We start from the raw sequence: 20986 nt of genomic DNA, 5'->3' as shown, positions 1-20986 counted from the left end.
CACGTCCTCAGTCTCACTGACACAGGAATGAGCTCCTATCAGGACAACGTCATTATGGAACTTGCCAGTCTAAACCCCACTCAAATGTGCACTTCCTTAACAAAGTGCACAGTAACCTGCCCACACGTCTTCCTGACGGGCACTCCCTCCCCTTGTGTGCTGTCTACACTGCACAATTAGCCTCGGGCATCTCAGTGCACAAAGAGCACGGCCTTGGTGGACAAGGCCTGGAGGACACAAGGCGCCCTGCATCCTCAGGCTGCCGAGAAGGCCAAGCCCCACCTGGGATGTGCTGGGCTGGCCCTTCCTCTGCTTCGGGTCTTCTCCTCTCTCACTGACAGGCACATGCTGCTCCTTGGCGTCTGGCCGACATCCTGCCCAGAGGTCCCACTCCTCCAGGAAAGGCTCCCAGGAATTTCTTTTTCCTCCTCATTCTGCAACTCTCTGAGAGTCCTCCAAGGTGAATGCTCTATCTTCAGGGCTCCCAGCCTTCCAGGAGGTCATGGGGGTTCTAGGGGGCACCATGGCACCTCTGAGCCCACCTTCATCCCTTGTCCCCATTAAGGTGGGCAGGATGGACCAGCAGCTCCAGGGAGGAGAGGCGAGCACGTGACCTCAGTGGAGTACGTCAGGAACTGTGGGTCCAGATCTTAAGGCAGAGCCAAGCACGTTTCTTCCTCTGGCTGCACAGAGGGCACCGGGAGCTCTGATTTGGAAGAAGGTGCACTTGAAATGGAGAGTTAGACCTATGGAAGCAGGCACTGCATTCCTCTCCTCCTCCACTATTTCTTTCCCCTCTGTGGTCCCCAGGCCACATCCAAAGGGCAAATATGACAAGCCTTTGGCAGTCCCAGCAGATGCTTGCTGACCCGCTGATGAAGGTCCCAGCACGTCCTCACACAACAGACGGGTGGCTGCCCCCAGACCCTCCATCATCACATCCACAGCCGGCCATGTTGCCAAGATACCTGCAGGCTTCATTCCCTGGTGCAACCATGGGAGTGACAGGCATCTCTCTGCTTATATGATCACAAAATTCCTGTTTTCTTTTGAATTACCACTTTTTAATTTATTTTTTTAAAACTCATGAATGTTTAACCCCTCTACGTGGGTTGTTAGATAAAACATTTAAAACCATATATTAGTGATATTTCCCCAATGATGAAGTATTTAGCATATAAATATTTAGTGTAATTAAAGGCTTTTACAATTTTGTTATTAAGAGTCCATATTTTCTAGTTAACATTTAATGATACTGACAAAAAAATGCTCTTCTATGTTATCAGATGATGGCAGCTTCTAATTTTTTCTTCCACTCTGAGAACAAATTCAGTGATGATAGTGTTTTTAGAACAGTTAATTTGAAGGTAATCTTCATCTCTTTTTCTCGTGCTGTGTAGATGCACTGTTGGGCAGAACTTCAGGCTCCTTCAAGCTCACTACACAAAATGTGTTTGAAATGAAAAAATAAAATGCATTTCTATCCTGCTCTGTCATTGTGCATTTGATGTGACTTTAATCTCAACCCAGCATGAAACTTGATGAACTGATAATATTCAATAAGAGTAATAATTAAACAATATGTAAATATTAATAATGTGTCATTAACAATAAACATGCGATGTTAATTGATATGTTAATCATGTTTCAGGAGATGCATGTCCCAGAGGAGCTGGGGAGACAGCCACTGAAGCCCATTAGCTGGTCTTGGGGATCCCCATGGGAAGACAGCACATAGGCTGATAGCCTCAGGTGACCCCAAGTGCTGCCTGCTCACACAGTTCCCTCCTCCTCCCTTGTCCTTCACAACTTCATTCCTCTCTGACCCACAGAAAGTACAACTTGTGCTGGTGAAGCATCTTCCAATGACGTTGTCAGGAGCTCAGCCTCAAAGCACAAGGCTGGCCTTAAACCAGGCTTCCACCTGGTTGGCTTTTGTAACCCTGCAGAGTCGTATCTCCCTCGTTGGCTTGCATTCCTGTTGGATCCATCCCTGTGACTGCACCCCTGGACTGCTGGTCATCCTGGAAGCTAAGCCTGCTCCTGGAACAGAGTTCTTTCTGCTCCATGGCTCAGAAAGACAACCAGACACCCTACACGAAGTCTGGAAAAATCTAACCTGATTAACTTTCTTCCCAGTTTTTTGTTGTGTTTCCCAAGGTGGTCACTTGTGCGGCCCCTGAGATGAGTGGACTCCCTAGAAGGGAACACACATGCACTGAGCAGGTCTCATGTGCATCCTTGCTTCTTTCTGCACTTTCAATGACCCGGTTTATCTCCCTTTATTAGGATGCATGTGTGAGGATGGGAGTGGTGTAATGTTCAATGAGGCAGACCATCCCAAAAGGTCTGATCATCGTATGAAATCTCACTGCGGGGACTCTGCATGTCGCTGGAGACAGCTCTGGACCACTGCTGTGTTCAAGGATGGCCGGGCACAGAGCAGAAGGGGTCACAGGGACCTGGGGCAGGCACAGTAGTGGTGGTGTGAAAACATCCAAGGAGATGTTAAGAACACCTTATGTTCTAGACTAACATTCAAACATTTGGGAGAAGGAATTGAATGTATGCATCTCCATCCAGAGGAGGGCAAGCAGGTAACAGACAAGAGCATCTACTGTTTTAATTCGTATTTTTAAAGGTTACTGGAAGTATTCTAACGATTCTTTTGTCCTTTTTTTGTTTTTTTTCCCCCCACTAAACCAATAGTTTTCACCTCGACTGTGCATTAGAGTCATCTCGGGAGATTTAAAAAACAACAGTTATGCTCAGACTGCAACCTGGATTAATTAAATCAGTCTCTGGGGAGAACTCGGGAATCAGTATTTCTGCAGCTCCCAGGGTGACGCCAAAGCGCAGGCGTTGCTGGAACCACTGCGCTAAATAAATCAGCATCCTTTGAAGTCATCCTCTGAGTCAGAGAAATAACTCCCTCTTTTCTTTCAGAAGTATTGGGAAAAGCCGTGAGACATCTTATCAATCAGGAGTTGGTAGGTGTGTTTATTGATGGAGAAGCCGCACGTCTATGATTTGCACCCCTCGTCTCAGCACCTAGGACAGCACCTGACACAAAGCTGGCGGTAGGTACAGAATTCCTGGGGAGTAAAGGAGGTGACGTGAGAGAACTTGTCCAAACCCTCATTTCACCTTTAAGGTGACTGAGGTCAAAACAGGTGATGTGTGCATTGACAAAGATGCCCATCCCAGTGGGCAGCGAGAGCTGAAACCCAGCGCAGGTGCCCCTCTCAGAAGCTCGTCATGTCTCCCCGCATCTCTCTCTGCATCTCCAGCTCCATGGGCTTTGTTTCCCTTCTAGCCGTGTGTTGATTTCACCTTCTATCTTGAAGGTTATTGTCAGTTACTTTCAGCACTTTGAAGATACATTTCTGGTGTTCTGTCATCCTTTATTTCCACTGAGAAATAATTGTCCTTCGAGGGTAAAATGCCTTTCTCCCCTTGCCTGAGTATTTTCGTCTTTGTCTTCAGTGTGAATTGCAATATTCCTAGGTGAAAAACTACTTTTTACTCATTCTATTTTGAATTCACAGGGCTTTCTGGATCTTCAGATTAAGGTCTTTCATCAGTGTTGTTTGTGGGAGCGTTTCTCTTGGGTAATTTTTCTTTTCAGCATCTGGTAATCATCTTTTCAGGTTTGGGTTTCAAGTTTTCACAAACCTGATAATGGGGAGAGAATGCATCCCATATTGTATGCTTTCTATGGAGGGGGCTTTCTTTTCTCTTTTGGGTCAGGGACACCACTTCTTCCTTAAATCTTTGATAGACTCCACCAGTGAAATCACCTGGTCCTGGTGCAACTTCACAGGTGAGTGTTTAAGGAAGATTTGTTTTGTTTTCCTGCCTGCCTCCCCCACCATCTTCAAGCTCTTGGATGGGACAGTCTGCTAATGACTGGAGGACATCGACAACTTCCCATTTCACTTCTGTCATTGAGTACATGTGTCATTTCTCTTTATTACTTGCTCATACCCACCAGAAGTACATTGGTCTCATTAGTCTTATCCAGGAAACATCTCTTGGCTCTGTTCATTCTCTTTAATAATATACATTCTGTGCTTCATTAATTTCCATTCTCATCTTTTTGTTCTCTTCCTTCTGTTCATTTTTCTGGGGAGAGGGAGGGAGAATTGATTGTTCTTGTCTTTCTAAATCCTTGAGATAGATGCTTACACCATCCTTCCTTTTTGTTTGCTGTAGTTTATCATGCATTAATATTAAAACAAATTTATGGGCCTGCTCCATGGCCAAGTGGTTAAGTTCTCACGCTCTGCTGCGGTGGCCCAGGGTTCGGATCCTGGGCGCAGACATGGCACTGCTCGTCAGGCTAAGTTGAGGTGGCGTCCCACATCCCACAACTAGAAGGATCTGCAACTAAGATATACAACTGTGTACGGGGGGCGGGGGTGCGTTGGGGAGATAAAGCAGAAAAAAAAAAAAAGATTGGCGTCAGTTGTTAGCCCAGGTGCCAATCCTTAAAAAAAAAGAAAGAAAAGATTGGCAACTGTTGTTAGCCCAGGTGCCAGTCTTTAAACAAACAAACAAAAATATTAAAACACATTTATACTATCAATATTTATCGAGAAGAACTCACCTATTTATTCTTTCCATGGCTCTTCATTCATTTCTGAATCTCTGTATTGCCTTTTGGAAACATTTCTTTCTGTCTGAAGAAAACACCTTCAGTATTATTTAGTATTTATCGCAGTTTTTTGTTTCTTCAAAGATGTTGTTATTTTATTTTCCCTTCCAAGTGCATTTTCACTCGGAAAATTCTTGTATAAAATTCTTGGTTAGCAGTCATTTTCTTTTAGTATTTTGAAGACATTCCATTGTCTTCTAACTTCCATTGTTTCATTTAAAACTTGCTCTTTTTAATCCATGTTCCTTTGAAGGTAAGATGCTTATGTTTTTTCTTCTAGGTAATTTTAAGCTTTTCAACTTTATCTTTAAATTTCAATAGTTTTTCTCTATACATAAGTGTGTGTATATGTGTGTGTCTCTGTGTGTGTGTGTATTCCTGACTGTTCAATATTTATCCTCAGGTTTCATAGCACTTCGAGAATCTATGCCTGGAGACAAAGAGATATAGATATAGATACAAATCTATCTATCTATCTATCTATGTATCTATGCATGCTTCTATCATCTATCTATCTATCTATCCATGCATCTATCTATCTATCGATAATGTATTCACTATTAAGCTCTTAAGAATTACTTTTGTCCCATTCTCCCACCATTTTCCTGCTGGGACTTGAACTACAAAAATATCCGTCCTCTTAATCATGCTCCATAAGTCTCTTATTCTGATTGTATCGCCATCATTTTGTTTTTGAGTTTTTCTGCCTGAATATTTTCTTCTGCTCTATTTCTCAATACACTAATTTTTTTCTCCTGTGGTGTTTAATCTGCTAGATGCATCCATAGAATGTGTGTGTATCAATTCTAGAAGTTTCATTTTAGTCTTTTAAGGATATTTTCCAGTTTTTAACGTAACCTTCATCCTCTCATTTAATTCCTTGACCAGGTTAAGTATTTAACAGTTATTTTAAAGTCCATGTCTGATAATTCTACTGTTTGGATCTCCTTTAAGTCTGTCTACGTGTCTTCCCACCACCCCCCCCCCCACCCCGCCCAGCCTTTTTTAAGCCATGTTTTCTCATGTGCCAGGTTACTTTTCATTGAATGTTGCACATTGTGTATGAAAAGCCACAGAGAGAATTTAATGTTCTTGATGGCATTCTCTTCCCCCAAGATGGTTTAGTTTGCTATTGGCAACCTGCTAGGCAAGAGGAAGCCCTCCTTAATCCCATTTGGTGTTGAGGTCATTTAGAACTGGTCTCCAGTGGCCCTAAGTGATGGTTTACTTCTTGTTCACCCTGATTCCTAGGCTGCAGGTCCTCAGGGTCTCAACTAAAGCCTGGGTGGTACCAGGATCAGGCCGTGCTGACAGTGAGTACCTCCTTACATTTACACCCTGGACTCCTTACTCGCCTCACCCTGCTCCTGGCCTGGCCACATCACTTCTTCTTGACGGGCCTTGAATTTTTCTCTTCAGCTCCATTAAACAGCTGAAAATGCTGCACAGATTTTTAGATTTTAGAATTTGTAATTAGGGTGCATATGTGCCCCTTTACCCCTTTTGCCCTGCACCCATTCCCTTGCCCTCTGGTAACCACTCATCTGTTCTCTTTGTTCATATGTTCATTTATCTTCCACATATGAGTGAAATCATGTGGTGTTTGCCTTTCTCTGTCTGGCTTACCACCCATAAGTTCCATCCATGTTGTTGCAAATGGGATGATTTTGACTTTTTATGGCTGAGTAGTATTCCATTGTATACATATCCCATGTCTTCTTTATCCGTTCATCACTTGATGGGTAGTTGGGTTGCTGTCATGTCTTGGCTGTTGTGAATAATACTACAATAAACATAGGGGTGCATAAGTTTCTTTGAATTGTTGATTTAAAGTTGTTCAGATAAATACTGAGCACTGGGATAGCTGGGTCATATGGTATTCCTATTCTTAATTTTTTGAGAAATCTCCATACTGTTTTCCACAGTGGCTGTGCCAGTTTGCATTCCCACCACCGGTGTATGAGGCTTCCCTTTACTCCACATCATCTCCAACAATTTTTATTTTCTTCTTAATCTAGTATTAGAGTTCCTATATTTTAACTGAGGAATTTAGCTAATTTGCATTAATTGTACGTATTGTTATAATATGGTTCATTTCTATCATTCGTTTTTAGTTTTTAAACACTCACTGCACAGCTTGTTTACTTCTTAATTACTGTTTTTCCAAAATCCACTGGATGGATGAAATTTCTTTTAAAGATTTGCTCTTCACATTGATTTTGATTGCCCTAGATGTAAGATCCATACTTATGTTTGTTTACAACATTAATTTCTATGTTATTAATATTTCTACCTTCCCCCTAACAAAAGAAATACTTTAGCAAAATTTTACATTCATTTCATTTACCTTCTGCTGTTCTTCAGGAGGTTGGTATTGTGTGGAGTTCCATTCCGGACTGTTGGTCCATCCTAACAAGTCCTATTTGGTTCTCTCCATAACCATCAGTCAACTTTACTCTCTGTATCTTCTGCAGCATCTTCAGGACATGTTATTATTTGGGTGCTTTGAGACATAGGTGGATAGATATACACACAGATATATTCAAATATATATGAATGTACATGTTCAAATATTATGTATTCAAATATATATTCAGATATATATTCAAATACACACAGTGGGTCTTTATGCAGAGAGTTCCCAAATATCCCATATAAATTTCCCCTATTATTAACATCTGATATTGGTATAAGGCACCTGTTACAATTAATGAACTAATATTGATATGTTATTATTAACTAAAGTCCATAGTTTATTAAGATTTCCTTAGTTTTTACCTAACATCCTTTTTCTATTCCAAGGTCCCATCCAAGATGCCTTATTGCCTTTAGTTGATACATCTCCTTAGGCTCCTCTTGGCTGTGACAGTTTCTCAGACTTTCCTTATTTTTTTGATGGCCTTGATCCCCACACCCCTGCTACTCAATCCTCTGGGCAACCACCAACTTTCTCATCATTGCTACAGATTTGCCTTTCCAGAATGCCACATAATTGAATCATACAGGGTGTAGCCTTTTCAGACTTTCACTGAGCCTTATGTAATTAAGATCCATCCATGTCTTTTCATGGTTCCATTGCTCATTTCTCTTTATTGCTTAGTAACATCCCACTGTATGGATGAACCACAATTTGTTTACCCATTGACATATTAAAGAATATCTTGGTTGCTCCTGGCCTGTGTCTTGTCTATTTATTTTCTTAACTATTTTTCATCATGTAAAAGTTTTTATATTTAATAAAGTCCAATTTATCATCTTTTTCTTTAATATATTATGGATTAGCGTTTGGTGTTGTAGCTGAAAACAAATCAACAAACCCAATATCAGCTAGATTTTCATCTACGCTTTCTCTAGAGATTTTATAGTTTTGAATTTTACATTTAGGTCTATGATCCATCTTGATTTGATTTTTGTAAAAGGTGTGAGGTTTGTGTCTAGACTCATATTTTCACACATGGTCATTTGATTGTTCCAGCATCATTTCTTTATAAGACTGTCCTCTCTCCATTGAATTGCCTTTGCTCCTTTGTCAAAGATCAGTTGACTGGATTTGTGTGGCTCCATTCCTGAGTCCTTGCTGTCCTGTTTCATTGATAAATGTTTCTATTCTTATGACAATAGCATGCTGCCTTAATAGCTGTAGATTTATAGTAAATCTTGAAGTCAGATACTGTGGTTCCCCAACTTTGTTCTTCTCAATATGGTGTTGGCCATTCTGGATCTTTTACCTTGACATAGAAATTTTAGAATGAGTTTGTCTATATCTACAAAGTAGCTTTCTGAGACTTTGATTGGGATGGTGCTGAAACTCTAGTCGGGTTGGGAAGACTGACCTCTTAACAAAATTGGGTCTCCCAACCCATGGACGTGTAGCATTTCTCCATTTATTTATATCCTCCTTGATTTCTTACATCAGGGTTTTGTAGTTTTCAACATAAATATCCTGTACATGTTTTGTTAGATTTATACCTAAGCACTTCATTGTATTTGGTGCTATATTAAATGACACTGTGTTTTCAATCTCAAGTTTCAATTGCTCATTGCTGCTGTATAGGAAAGCCATTGACTTTGTATGTCAACCTTGGACTCTGAGATCTTGCTATATCACTTATGAGTTCTAAAAGTCCTTTTGTTGACTCTCTAGGATTTTTCACAAAGTCAGGCATGTCATCTATGAACAAATATAGTTTTATTTCTTTCTTCCCAATCTTTATCCCTTTTTTTTTGTTTTCTTGTATTATTGAACTCAGACTTCCAGGGCGATGTTGAAAAGGAGTAGTGAGAAGGAACATCCTTGTCTTGTTGAGATCTCGTGGAGAAAGTGTCTAGTTTTTCACTTTATTTAGAAGGCTCTGGATGTATTTCACAAAGGTTGCTCCTCCTCCCCCCCGCAAAGCTAGGAGAGGACTTTTCCTGCCTCTTCCCCCTAAGAACCTGTTGAGGTTTCTGGAGATAAATCTCGTGAACCTGGGGCAGCTCCATGCCTGGGCCTCCAAGAGTTTCTCACCCACTCACTAAGGCACACTCACCTCCAGCTACTCATCAAAATCACTGGTTTAGTCTTCCTACCAGTTTGTGGCTCCAGTGGCTTCTGCTCCAAGTAAATCTTTTAGTTCATGCCTTTCTCTCCAGATTTGGGGGACAGAGTAGTTCAGCTAATGTTCACATGTTTCTTAGACTGCAAGAGAGGATTTAATTTGGGGAGGGGGTTGGATAAAGCAATAAAAGCAGTTTTGAATGACAGATAGTGTGAAATCAATGCTTGTGGTCTGAAGTCTGTTATGGTCACTCCTAAGAGCAAAGCCAAACCTCCCCACTTTGTTTTTGACGTATTTGAACAATGAGTTTTTGTAAGGAGCTCTCAGTCTGATACAGGATTTATGTCTTTTTGCTGACAATTAAAGGATTGCTTCTTTCAAATTGCAGGGTGGCTCAGCAGCCACCCTCACTGTGGACTGTGACCCCGTTCATCAACAAAGACGGATCCTGAGGCTCATGTTAGCCTCTCCTAGTTTCTATATGATGAGTAGAACACACACACAACACTCAAGGATCCAACATTTGAAGAGGCTTTGAGCTCGGCCTTTTCTGAAGACAGTGGAGGAACAACACGGTGAAACATTTATAAACTCCTCATTCTGAGGCTACACAGCTTCAATTTTAGATTCCAACTTGTTTTCTATTTTCACTTTCTTAGGGAAAAATGAGGCTGAGGATGCTTTATGTTTCCAGGCAGAACGAGTTTAGGGGATGGTTGTGTGTATAAAATATTTCCCATGACTTCAACTCTTCTCATCCCTTCTCTGATATTCCATTGAGTTTAACTGAGACATGAGTCATTGCTAACGCTCCCTATTCCCATTTCTCCTGGATGAGACACTTAGAGGTGTATAGGGCTTCTGAGAGAAACGAGGAGAGTAATACCATCAAATACTCTACACATCACAAATTACTTTCACCTCCACTCTGCTTGAATATTAAATATTTTAATTATGAAGTAGGTTTACATATTTATGGTTTAATTCTTCTGTCTTCACCACTTGAGTGGAAGGAATGTCCTCATACACTGCATATTAATTTTCTCATTGCCCGTTTTTCTTCTTTTTTACATGTATATGAGAGTTTATCTTGTTTACCCAGTCAAAAGTTTTTGTGTTTTAACTTATCTTGAAAAATCTGTGTTCTTCAGAATGAGACTCTGCTCATCCTTTATTTTAAAAGATTACGTGACGATGTACAATTAGAATGCTGTTTTCTCTTCTCCCTGAGGAAGTTCCAGCTCCCTCTGGTCCTCTCACTCTGCAGTAGTCTTGGCTGATTGACTCCCATCGCCTTTCCCTGAGGTACAGACATCCCTGTTGCTGTGGGTTTCTCACTCCTTTGATTCTCTCTCCGCATCTTACTCCTAGGAAGCCCCCATTGCTCCCTCCTTGAAGCTTCCACATGACTTATTCGATGGAGCGTCTCTGCTGTGCTCTTCCCCCACTTTCTGGAGTCTTGCTAAGATGCATCTGTACCTTAATTTTCAAACGTACCCATTTTTGTCTTATGTTCATGACTGTAACTTTGCGATTTTAGTTTGAGGAATTTGGGACAAGCTTGCAGAAAAGTCTGTGCAAGGTTATTCTCAGTAGTATTTGTTTATAATCGTGAAAAGTTTTAAACAATCTAAACCACACGTTCTCAGCCTTGGCACTGTTGGCATTTTGGGCCAGATAATTCCTTGCTGTGTGCTTTCCTGTGAATCACAGGAGGGCTGGCAGCATCTCTGGTCTCCGTCCACTAGATCAGTAGCAATTCCCAGTTATGACAGTAATGGCTGCAGACATTGCAGAATATCCCCAGTGGGGCGGAATCACCCCCAATGAGAGCCGCTGCTCTAAACCAACACCAGGTGCACGTTCATGTGCATTCCCAGCCAGCCATTTTATGCCCCCACAGAGATAATTAACACTGACAGCGCAAGAGAAACGCACGTTGCATGAAATTAGGAATTAGCACATACTATGTTTTTGTAGAAAAAATCAGGAAGACATACGTTAAAATGTTCACAGTGGTTGAATTATGAAACTTTTTACTTTCTTCTGCATGTTTTCAGTATACAAAAATGCACTGTTATATATTTTAACAATGTGTGCATTCATTACATTATGCATTAGACCAAACATACCTATTTCCATTTGGGAAAAATAATTGACGTTTCATGATAATAGCCATTACTATTTACAGGGCTTTAATTCTTTTCCAAGTTGGACTCTCCTATGGTTCTCAATCCTTCTGTCTTCATAGCAATGTCCTTTCCATGATCTGCGCTCTCCATTTGGAAACAAACTTTTCCTTCCAGGAAGCCCTTTTCCCATCAGCATTCCATGACTCATTAAATTCTTAATCTGATTAAAGCTGAATGAGAGGACTGTCCTATGGCAGGTCTGAGACCTGTCACCACGGCAGTGGTGCTGGACTTGTAAACCCATCTCTTGCTTCTTGGGACCAAGGGCAATACCTGCCGAAGAGATTGCATGACTTAATTGCAGTCTTAATATTACTTGATCATATTTTCTAAATTAAAATGCAGGCATTTTGTGCTGTTTTATTGTGTGTGTGTGACTGTGTGTGTGAGAGAGTTGTTTCAGAATCCCAAATTTTCCGCACTTTCTTTACATTTTCTACTTTTCTGTCTTTATCAGTCAGTTACAAGGAGACTCTCCTTCCATTCACCACCCCCCATCCCTCTCCTCTTCCCAGAAGCTTCCCAAGCTGCCTCCTGGACCCCACCACGATTTCACGCCCTTCCCTGCAGCCTCGGCTCTGATCTTCCAGGATCCTTCTCAGGACTTTCGCTCAGGTTTGGGCTCTCTCTCTAGCTGGGTGACTCAACCTCAGTCTGTGCGCTCAGTTCCTCTTTTCTCTCCTTGCACAGTTTCCTTGGGCCATACCTGTTCTTCATGCAGGCTTGGAGCAAGGACCTGCACAATTCTGCTGGGCATCGGTGTTCACTCCTCTCCATCAGGCTGTGTGAGCTCTGTGTGCCCTCTGCCTTGTAGCTCCGCTCAACTCCCAGGTGTGTGTAGTTTAATTTGTTCTCCTGAGTGACCTGCGTAGACATTGCAAGTTGTGTCGTGAAATTTGTGTTATGGTAGCTGCCACGATCTCAGCTTACTGAAATTTTTCTTTTTATTTGTTTTAGCACACGTTTCCCCTACGCACATTTTTCTCCACTTTGTTTTTCCCACTTAGCATAGCTTGGCAATGCACATCTTATTCTGCATCGTGAATGGGCTGTAGAGCTTAGCCAGCTGCCCTGCTGGTGAACAAGGAGGCATCTCGTGCTTTTCTCTGTTCTGGACCCAAGGTAAGCCAGTTCCTCCATGATTGCATCTGTGCCTGGATCTCCTCCCTGCCCCCCTGCAGGTTACTGTGGACCCCTGGTGCTGGTTCCCAGAACTCACGCTCTGCTTCCTCCCTGATGCTGCTGAGTTTCTTCATCTTTAGCTGCCTGATTTCTGACTTTTATTGACTCAACAGATACTCGCTGAGCATTTCCTGTCCTGCCAGCCCTGAACCGGCCTCTGGGGATGCAGGGCTAGAGACGAAGGTTCTGTCCTCACCTCACACACCAGGTGGGAACATTCAGCACAGAACCATGGACCAGTCATCTAACAGGACACAGAGAAGCAGGCTGTTGGACAAGGACGGTCAGGGAGGGAGGAAGGGTGGATGCTAAGCCAGGTGGTTCTTTGAGAAGAGAATAAATGTGCAAGATCAGACACGGGGCAGGGTGTGCACATCTGGGAAGCACCTTCCAGGAAGAATGAGCTTCCATCAGGCCCTGGGGCCAGAGGGCTGGGAGGACCACGGGGCTGCCTCAGGTCAGGACGCCAGGGAGAGGGGCGGATGTGCTTCCAGGGGCCACAATGGGTTAGATGTGAGTATTCTCACCATGGAAAGTTCCAAAATATCTTAAAATTAAAAGCATAATGAAATGAAGCCTCATGAGCTCATTCTCCAACTTCACTGGTGATCAGCATGTTGACAATCTAGTGTCATCGCTTTTGTTCTCTCTGGACTATTTTCTCATAAATCTAGGGTAGCATATCATTTCACCCAGACAGACTACAATCCAAATCAGATCATTTTTTAAACTAGTGGCTACACTGCTGTGTGATGGAAAAGCAGAGAGAAGTGAGAGTCAGGTGCTATGAAACAATATGCATCTGAACATCGAGGACGGTGCTGACATGAGGGGGCGCCTGCCACTCCAACGATTAACTCTCCATGATGAGTTACATCTGAAGACTTCTGTGAAAAGCAAGCTCGTGAAAGCACGTGTCGACAGTCTGGCCAGACTATATCCCAGTAGGAAGCAGAGGAGAAGACCCTGCGTCTATTCACACAACTTTAATTGCCATCGTTAATGTCTGCGTTTTTGCCCGGAGCCTGAGAAGAGCTCTGAGCGTGCCCGGCTCCTGTGGTGCAGGTTCCCAGTAAATTGGAGGTGGCTGTAAATGTTTCATGAAATTCAACATTAATTTTGTAGCAAGTTGCGTGCCTCTCCTGAATCATGAGAGAATCACGGAGCGGAGGGGAAGGATCTGGGGTTCCTGGCCCTCATTGTCGCAGGGGCGGCTGTGCTGTGTGGGTCTGGGACCCTCAGGCACCTTTGGGCCTTCCCTCTTCCCTCCTGCCCTTTCCTGTGTCATTTTCTCTCTTCTTCTCCCTGGCCTGTCAGCACCCAGTGACCCCAGCAATAAAGTGTTAAAATGTGGTTCCTGTGAGGTGCCCCCCAAGATTCCTCTCTTCCTATCCCTGAAGCTCCTCTTCTCTGCTTCTCCTTTGTCCACGGCAGAGGGGCAGATGGGCTGAGGGGTGGAGGGGAGCAGCGAATGGCAGGAACATCTGACTCTGTACTGGTCAGCTTCTGTGTTGAAGAATATGTGGATTAATTAATGACTAGTTAAAAGACCAAAGTCCATCCAAGGCTGAGGTGTGACGTCGACAGGAAATCTGGGTAGAACACTGCTCTCCTCACGGGGAGCTAGTCAAACCCGACTGTAGGCTGCCTGCGCCTATCAGCCCACACTCCTCGGGCCAAAGCTGTCTGTAGAATCACCCTTTTCCGTCAACAAGGTGTTCTCACCAGGTGACACCTGTAGGTAAGCAGGGGGCTTGCCCGGTGGGCTCTAAGGAGCCTGGGGGAGGCTGGACAGCCATGAATTCCTGTCCGGGTTCCTCCTTCATGAGGCTGCTCCCCACAGCTCCTCGTCACTCCGGCGTGCCTTTACCCCAGGAGTCTATGAATAAGAGAAAGACTTAAATTACTAAAATAATAAATAAAAGGAGGGACTTGATACTGATCTTACAGAAATAAATGGATTATAATGAAACAAACATAAAAGCAGCATATAAAAGGACTATACACCATGACCAAGTGGGGTTTATCCCAGCAATGCAAGATTGGTCTCAGATCTGAGAATCAATTAATATAGTATACCAATGCAATAAAGGACAAAAGCGCATGATCATGTCGGTAGACGCAGAAAAGACGTCTGGCAAAATCTGAAAGCTTTTCATGTTAAAAACAGTCAACATAGTCAATGAAATCCCTAACAAATTCCTGGATGCCTTTTCTTGTATGGAACTTGACAAGCCAGTTCTAAAATTCATACAAGAATCCAAGGACACAGAATATGCAAGACAATTTATTTTGTTAAGTTGGAAGATTCTGTGGTTCCAATTTTGAAATTACTGCAAAGCTAAAGTCATCAAGATAGTATCGTACTGGCCTAGGATTATACGCACAGATCAATAGAACGGAATGAGAGTCCAGAATAAACCCTTACATTGATTTTTGAAGGGAGCCAGGAACAATCAATGGGGAAAGAATGATCTTTTCACCAAATGGGACTGGCACACCTGGTTATCCACATGAAAAAATTGGCTCAAAATAAATTATAAGCCTAAATATAGGAGAAAAATACATAACATTTCTAGCAGAAATATAGGAGTAAATTTTCACTACGTTGGCCTACACAAAACCTTCTTAGATATGATACAAAAGCACATGGCAAGAGAAAAAAATGACAAGTTAGATTTCTTCTAAATTAAAAAAATGTTTTAAAAGATACTATCAAAAATTTAAAAGACAGCACACAGAATAGGAGAGAATAATGGCAAATCATATGTACAATAAGGCACTTGTATCTGAAATATATAAATAACATAACTTAATAATAAAAAGTCACCCAAGTAAAATCTAAGTGAAGGACCTGAATAGAGATTTACCCAAAAAGATTCACAAACGACCAAGAAAGCACGTGAAAAGATCTTAACTTCTTTAGTCATCAGGGAAATGTAGAAAGACACCACAATGAGATGCCATTTCACACCTCCTGGGATGGCTACAATGAAAAAGAGAGATAGTAGTAAGTGTTTGCCAGGACTTGGAGAAATTCAAACCCACATACACTGCGAGTGGGAACATAAAATGGTGCAATTTGGAAAACAATTTGATGATTCTTCAAAAAGTTAACAGAGAGTTGCCCTATGACATGGCAATTCCACTCCCGGGATCTACACAACAAAGATGAAAACACAGGTCCACGCAAAACTTTGTACACAAATGTTCATAGTAGCATTATTCACAATAGCCAAAAAAATGAAAACAATCAAATGTCCACCAAATGATGAATGAATAAATTAAATGTATATCCATATAATTAGCTATTATTCACCTATAAAAAGGAATGAAGCACTGATATAAACTGCAGTGTGGATAAACCTTGAAGACATTACGCTAAATGAAAAGCTAGTCACAAAAGACCACATATTTATGTAGAAAAATCAGTTGTGTCTCTATAGACCAGCAACAATCTAAAAAGGAAATTAAGAAAACAACTTCATTTATATCATTAAAAAGACTAAAATACCTAGGGATAAATTTAACCAAAAAGCTGAATGACTTGTCCACTGAAAATTACAAAGCATTACCAAAAGAAGTTAAAGACCTAAACAAATGGAAAGACACACCATGTTTCTGGATTGGAAAACTTGATAGTGTTAAGTAATACTATTAATATTGAAGGTAATCTACAGATTCAGTGTAGCCCCTGTCAAAATCCCAAAGGGCTTTCTTATGGAAATGGAAAAACTGATCTTCAGATTCATATGGAGGGGGCTTGAATAGCCAAAACAATACTGAAACAGAAGGACAACGTTGGAAGACTCGCACTTCCCAGGTTTAAAGTTTATCAGAATGCTACAAATCAAGACAGTGTGGTGCTCACATAAGGAAGGAAACATAGACCAATGGAATGGAATAGAAAGCAGAGAAATAGATGCTTACATGGCTAATTTATTTTTGACAAGTGTACCAGGACCATTCAGTGGGGGAAGAACAGTCTTTTCAACAAATAATTCTTGGAGCAATGGATGGTGTTTGACCCCCATGTCACATTACACAGGAAAATTAATTCAAAGTGGATCAACAACCTAAACATAAGAGCTAAAACTATAATACTCTTAGAAAAAACATGGGGGAATCACCATGACCTTAGAAATGCAATGGATTCTTAAATAGGACACCAAAAACACAAGCCACAAAAGAAAACACATACAAATCTCCTTTCATCAAAATTTTAAAAATCTGTGCATAAAGGGCATTATCAATAAAGTGAAAATCATGTATCTGATAAGGATCTAGTATCTGGAATATGTAAAGATCTCTTAGAACTCAACAACAAAAAGATAAGTGATCCAACTAACAAATGGGCAAAGCCTTGAATAGATGTTTATCCGAAGATACACACATGGCGAGAAGCACAGGAAAAGATTCTCAACACTGTTAGTCACTAAGGAAATGCAAACCAGAATCACAAGAGAGAATTTCCCACCCACTAGGATTACTACAGTCAAAAATAAATAAGAGAAAATAAGCGTTGGTGAGGATGTGGAGAAATCGGAATCTCATATATGGCTGGTGGGAATGTAAGATGGCATTGTCTCTGTGGAAAACAGGTTTATGGTTCCTAAAAAAGTTAAACATAGAGTTACCATGTGCCCCGCAACCCCACGCCTCAGCATATACCCCAAAGAACTGAATGCAGCACTCAGACGAGTATTCACACACCCATGTTCCCAGCAGCCACACTCACAAGGGTCAAACGTGGAAGCAAAGATGCTGTCACAGAGGAACGGATAAACAAAATGTGATATCTGTATATGCGCGTATCATTTAGCCTTAGAAGGAGTGGAGCACTAATGCTTGCTGTGTGGATGAAGCTCAGAAATGTTAACGCTAACGGAAAGATGCCAGACACGAAAGGTCGCATACTACGAGTCCATTTACATGGAACACCCAAGTAGACAAACCCACAGAGACAGGACGCAGATTAGGGGTCACCATGGGTTTTGGGGGGAAGGGAAAGTGGAGTGACTGCTTAACGGATTTGGGCTTTCCTTTGGGGGGGTGAAAATATTTTGGAACTAGATAGAGGTGGTTCGTATAACATCGTGAATGTACTAAGTGCCACTAAATTATACACTTTAAAATGGTTAATGTTATGTTATGTGAATTTTACCTCAATTTAAAAAATCTTAAAAAAAAAAACCCAGGGGGCCGGCCCCATGGCCGAGTGGATAAGTTCGCATGCTCCACTTTGGTGGTCCAGGGTTTTGCTGGTTTGGATCCTGGGCACAGACATGGCACCGATCGTCAAGCCAGACTGAGGCAACATCCCACGTGCCACAACTAGAAGGACCCACAACTAAAAATATACAACTATGTACCGGGGGGCTATGGGAAGAAAAATGAATAATAAAATCTTTAAAAAAAAACGAAAAGGAAAACAACTCGCCCCCCGCCAAAACCCCACAGATGGTTCTGGCATCCAGTTCTCCCCGCAGAGTAGAGCAGTGAAATTCCTCGTGGTGATGAGCATCGGCCCGTGACCGCTGCCTGCCTGGAGGGAAGAGCAACGATGCTGCCTTTTCAAGTGGCTAATTGAGGGACTTGTCCAGTGACACACAGGTTGACAGCTGCTATTAGCGCGGAGTCTCACCGGGACAAGGGAGACAGGCTACTGAAAGCTTAGGGGGACGTCTGCATTGTCTAAAGTCACCACATGGAAAGTGCTGGGTCAAAGGTCAGTGTGGATGAATGTCAAGACCTCATGGCCACTTTCGGTGACTCAGATGCTGTGCTGTGACTTTCCCCACAGTTTTACTCCTGTGCACATCTCAGGTGTCTACCACCTGGCATATTTTTCAAGATTGCGAAATTCTTTAAGTCATTTTGAGACACAGTTTCCTTCAGTCCCCAAAGATGAGAAAACAGAATGTGAGCGCTGGAGCACATGCCCCTTAGAACCGTAAACATGAATTCTCCCAGCACGCCAACATCGCCTGGTCTGCTGGACACGAGGCTACAACACGATCTGGAAATGTGTGCGGCTTGCTTGTGGCATTCTCTTATTTTAGGGAACAAAATACCAAACATGACCTTCAAATTTTGCCCAAGGATATAGTAAGAACACGGCCAGAAATCTATGTGATTTGTGAAAATCAGTCATGTGTTTGATAGTGTAATGCTTTTAAATTTAAAAATAAAATAAACGAAACAAATGCAGCCTGAATCAGTATTCTAGCAGTGATGCTGGTCAAATGTATCTTTGGTGTAATTTTCACCTGTGCCTTTTAGAATCATCAATGAAATCTATTTATTATAATGATTCATGGATCTTGTTGCAGGAAGAAAAGCCTCAACTTCAGGTTCTTATTTGTGACAGAACGAACAATACGACCTCCGACACCATTTGACGACAATGTCTCTGAGTTTTGGCAATGTTTTACTTCAACTCAAAGACCGTGATGCTCTGACCCGCAAGTCAGTGCTCGGGCAGGTGACAGCTGTGCAGGCAGGAGATCCACAACCCGTTACTCCAAGCATGATTTTGCAAAACGGCAAACGCAGAACATTTTCGTACAACGGGGAAGCCTGTCTGCGGCAAAGAAAGGTCACTCAAACATCTGGCTGACCCAGTGCCCTCTCCATGAATGGATGCATTCCTGAGTGCTTTTCAGAAGAGTCTGAACACACGCACACACCGCACCCACACACCCACGTGCGCACACACGCACACATACACACAAGTACGTGCACACAGTGCGGTGTCTCCTCTCCTCTTCATTGTTGACCCTTGTGGCTCATCTGCATGTAAGAGCTGGGTTGTAACTTGAATACCTCAAACTTTAAAATCTAAAAATTAAAGAGGAATTAAAATAAAAGAACAAAAGAGGCCGACGTTGTTCCAGACAATGTACTGAGACCTGTTGCTTCATTTAATCCCATGGACTTTCTTGGAAGGAGCGGTGGCTCAGGGATTCCCAGATGCCCACTGTTGTGGACTGAATCACGTCCCCCAACAAGATACATCCAGGTCCTAACTCCCAGAACCCGAGAATGTGACTTCTTTGGAGAAAAGAGTCTTTGTGGACGTAAACAGTTAAGATGTAATCATGCTGATGAGGGTGGGTCCTAACCCAGGGACTGATGTCCTTCTAAGAAGAGAGACATCTGGACACAGGGCCAGGTAGAGGGAAGACGCCGTGTGAAGATGGAGGCAGAAGTCAGATAAATGTAGCCACCAGAAAAACAAACCCCAGGGGGTCCAGCCTCCACCAGCAGCAGGAGCAAGGCATGGAAGGGAGCCTCCCCAGAGCCTCTGGAGGAACCAAAACGGCTGGGACAGTGGTGTGGACTCGGGCTCCAGGACTGTGAGGAGTCCACTTCTGTGTTCTGGGCTGTGGTCTGTGTTACAGCAGCGCTGATAAACCAGTGCTGCAAAATCCATGCACGAGAGCTCCTGGGTCTGTGGGCAAAGGGCTCTGCCTCCAGATTCTGTGCTGTTTATGCCACGCCACGTGGTTCCTCAGATGTTGGACAATAAACAACAGCCCTGGAACTTGGATGGAAATTTTAATCTTGAACACACACTGAAATATGCTGGAAAGGAGAATAGATTCTACCCGAGATGACCTGCCTGCTCAGAGACGAATTCTTCTTGGGGCCCTGATGGCTTTGTCACCAGGCACCAGCTCAGAGTTTGCAGGTCGGCTGCGGCAGGCAGACAGGAGAGAGCCCCACACCCTCCATCGCATCTGACCTGGCCCCACACCTGCTCTTTCCAGCACTTCCCTAGCCGCCGCCAACGCTGTGGATGTGGCAGACGACAAGGCTGCTTGACTTTTCAGGACCATGTGCCTCCGAACCTGCATGATGCCCGTGTCTCCTGCCTGCGGTGTCTGTGGTCTGGTTTTCCTCATCCTCCAGCCTCACTGTTTCAGGATGCTGTACTGCTTGTCCAGTTTGATGTTTCTCTTTAGTTAGGATATCCTTTAGAAGATAATTTACCAAATGTTTGTTGAATATTTCGGGGGAGAGAAAAGGAAATATAAAATCCTCTCTGGGCCCTTAGGTAACTAACAATTTCACTGTGAAATGTCTTCACAAAATCTGTTTCCCATTTTATTACATTTCGTCAGGTAAGTTGTGAAGTCCTGGATAGGAAGAGAGAAACTGAGCTTGGCAGACAGATGGTTTTGCTGTCGCTTTGACCACACACACAGAGGCCACACAGGTGGAAGTGTGATCAGTCTTCTGTGACGATGCTTTTCAGTGACTGTGGAGTCGCAGCAGGGTTTCCAAGACCTTCATCATCTCTCTGCTTAAGCAGACGCTGTGGTTGAAACAAATGCACTGGTACAAGTCATAAACCTTCCTCCAGTTAAACACACGTGCTTTTGAAAACAAGCTAAATGAGTAGGACAGACGAC

This window comes from Equus caballus, chromosome 6 (genome assembly GCF_041296265.1).
Source record: "Equus caballus isolate H_3958 breed thoroughbred chromosome 6, TB-T2T, whole genome shotgun sequence".
In the NCBI taxonomy this organism is placed as follows: domain Eukaryota; kingdom Metazoa; phylum Chordata; class Mammalia; order Perissodactyla; family Equidae; genus Equus; species Equus caballus.
The sequence above is the reverse complement of the archived record's forward strand: the minus strand, read 5'-3'. Positions refer to the sequence as shown.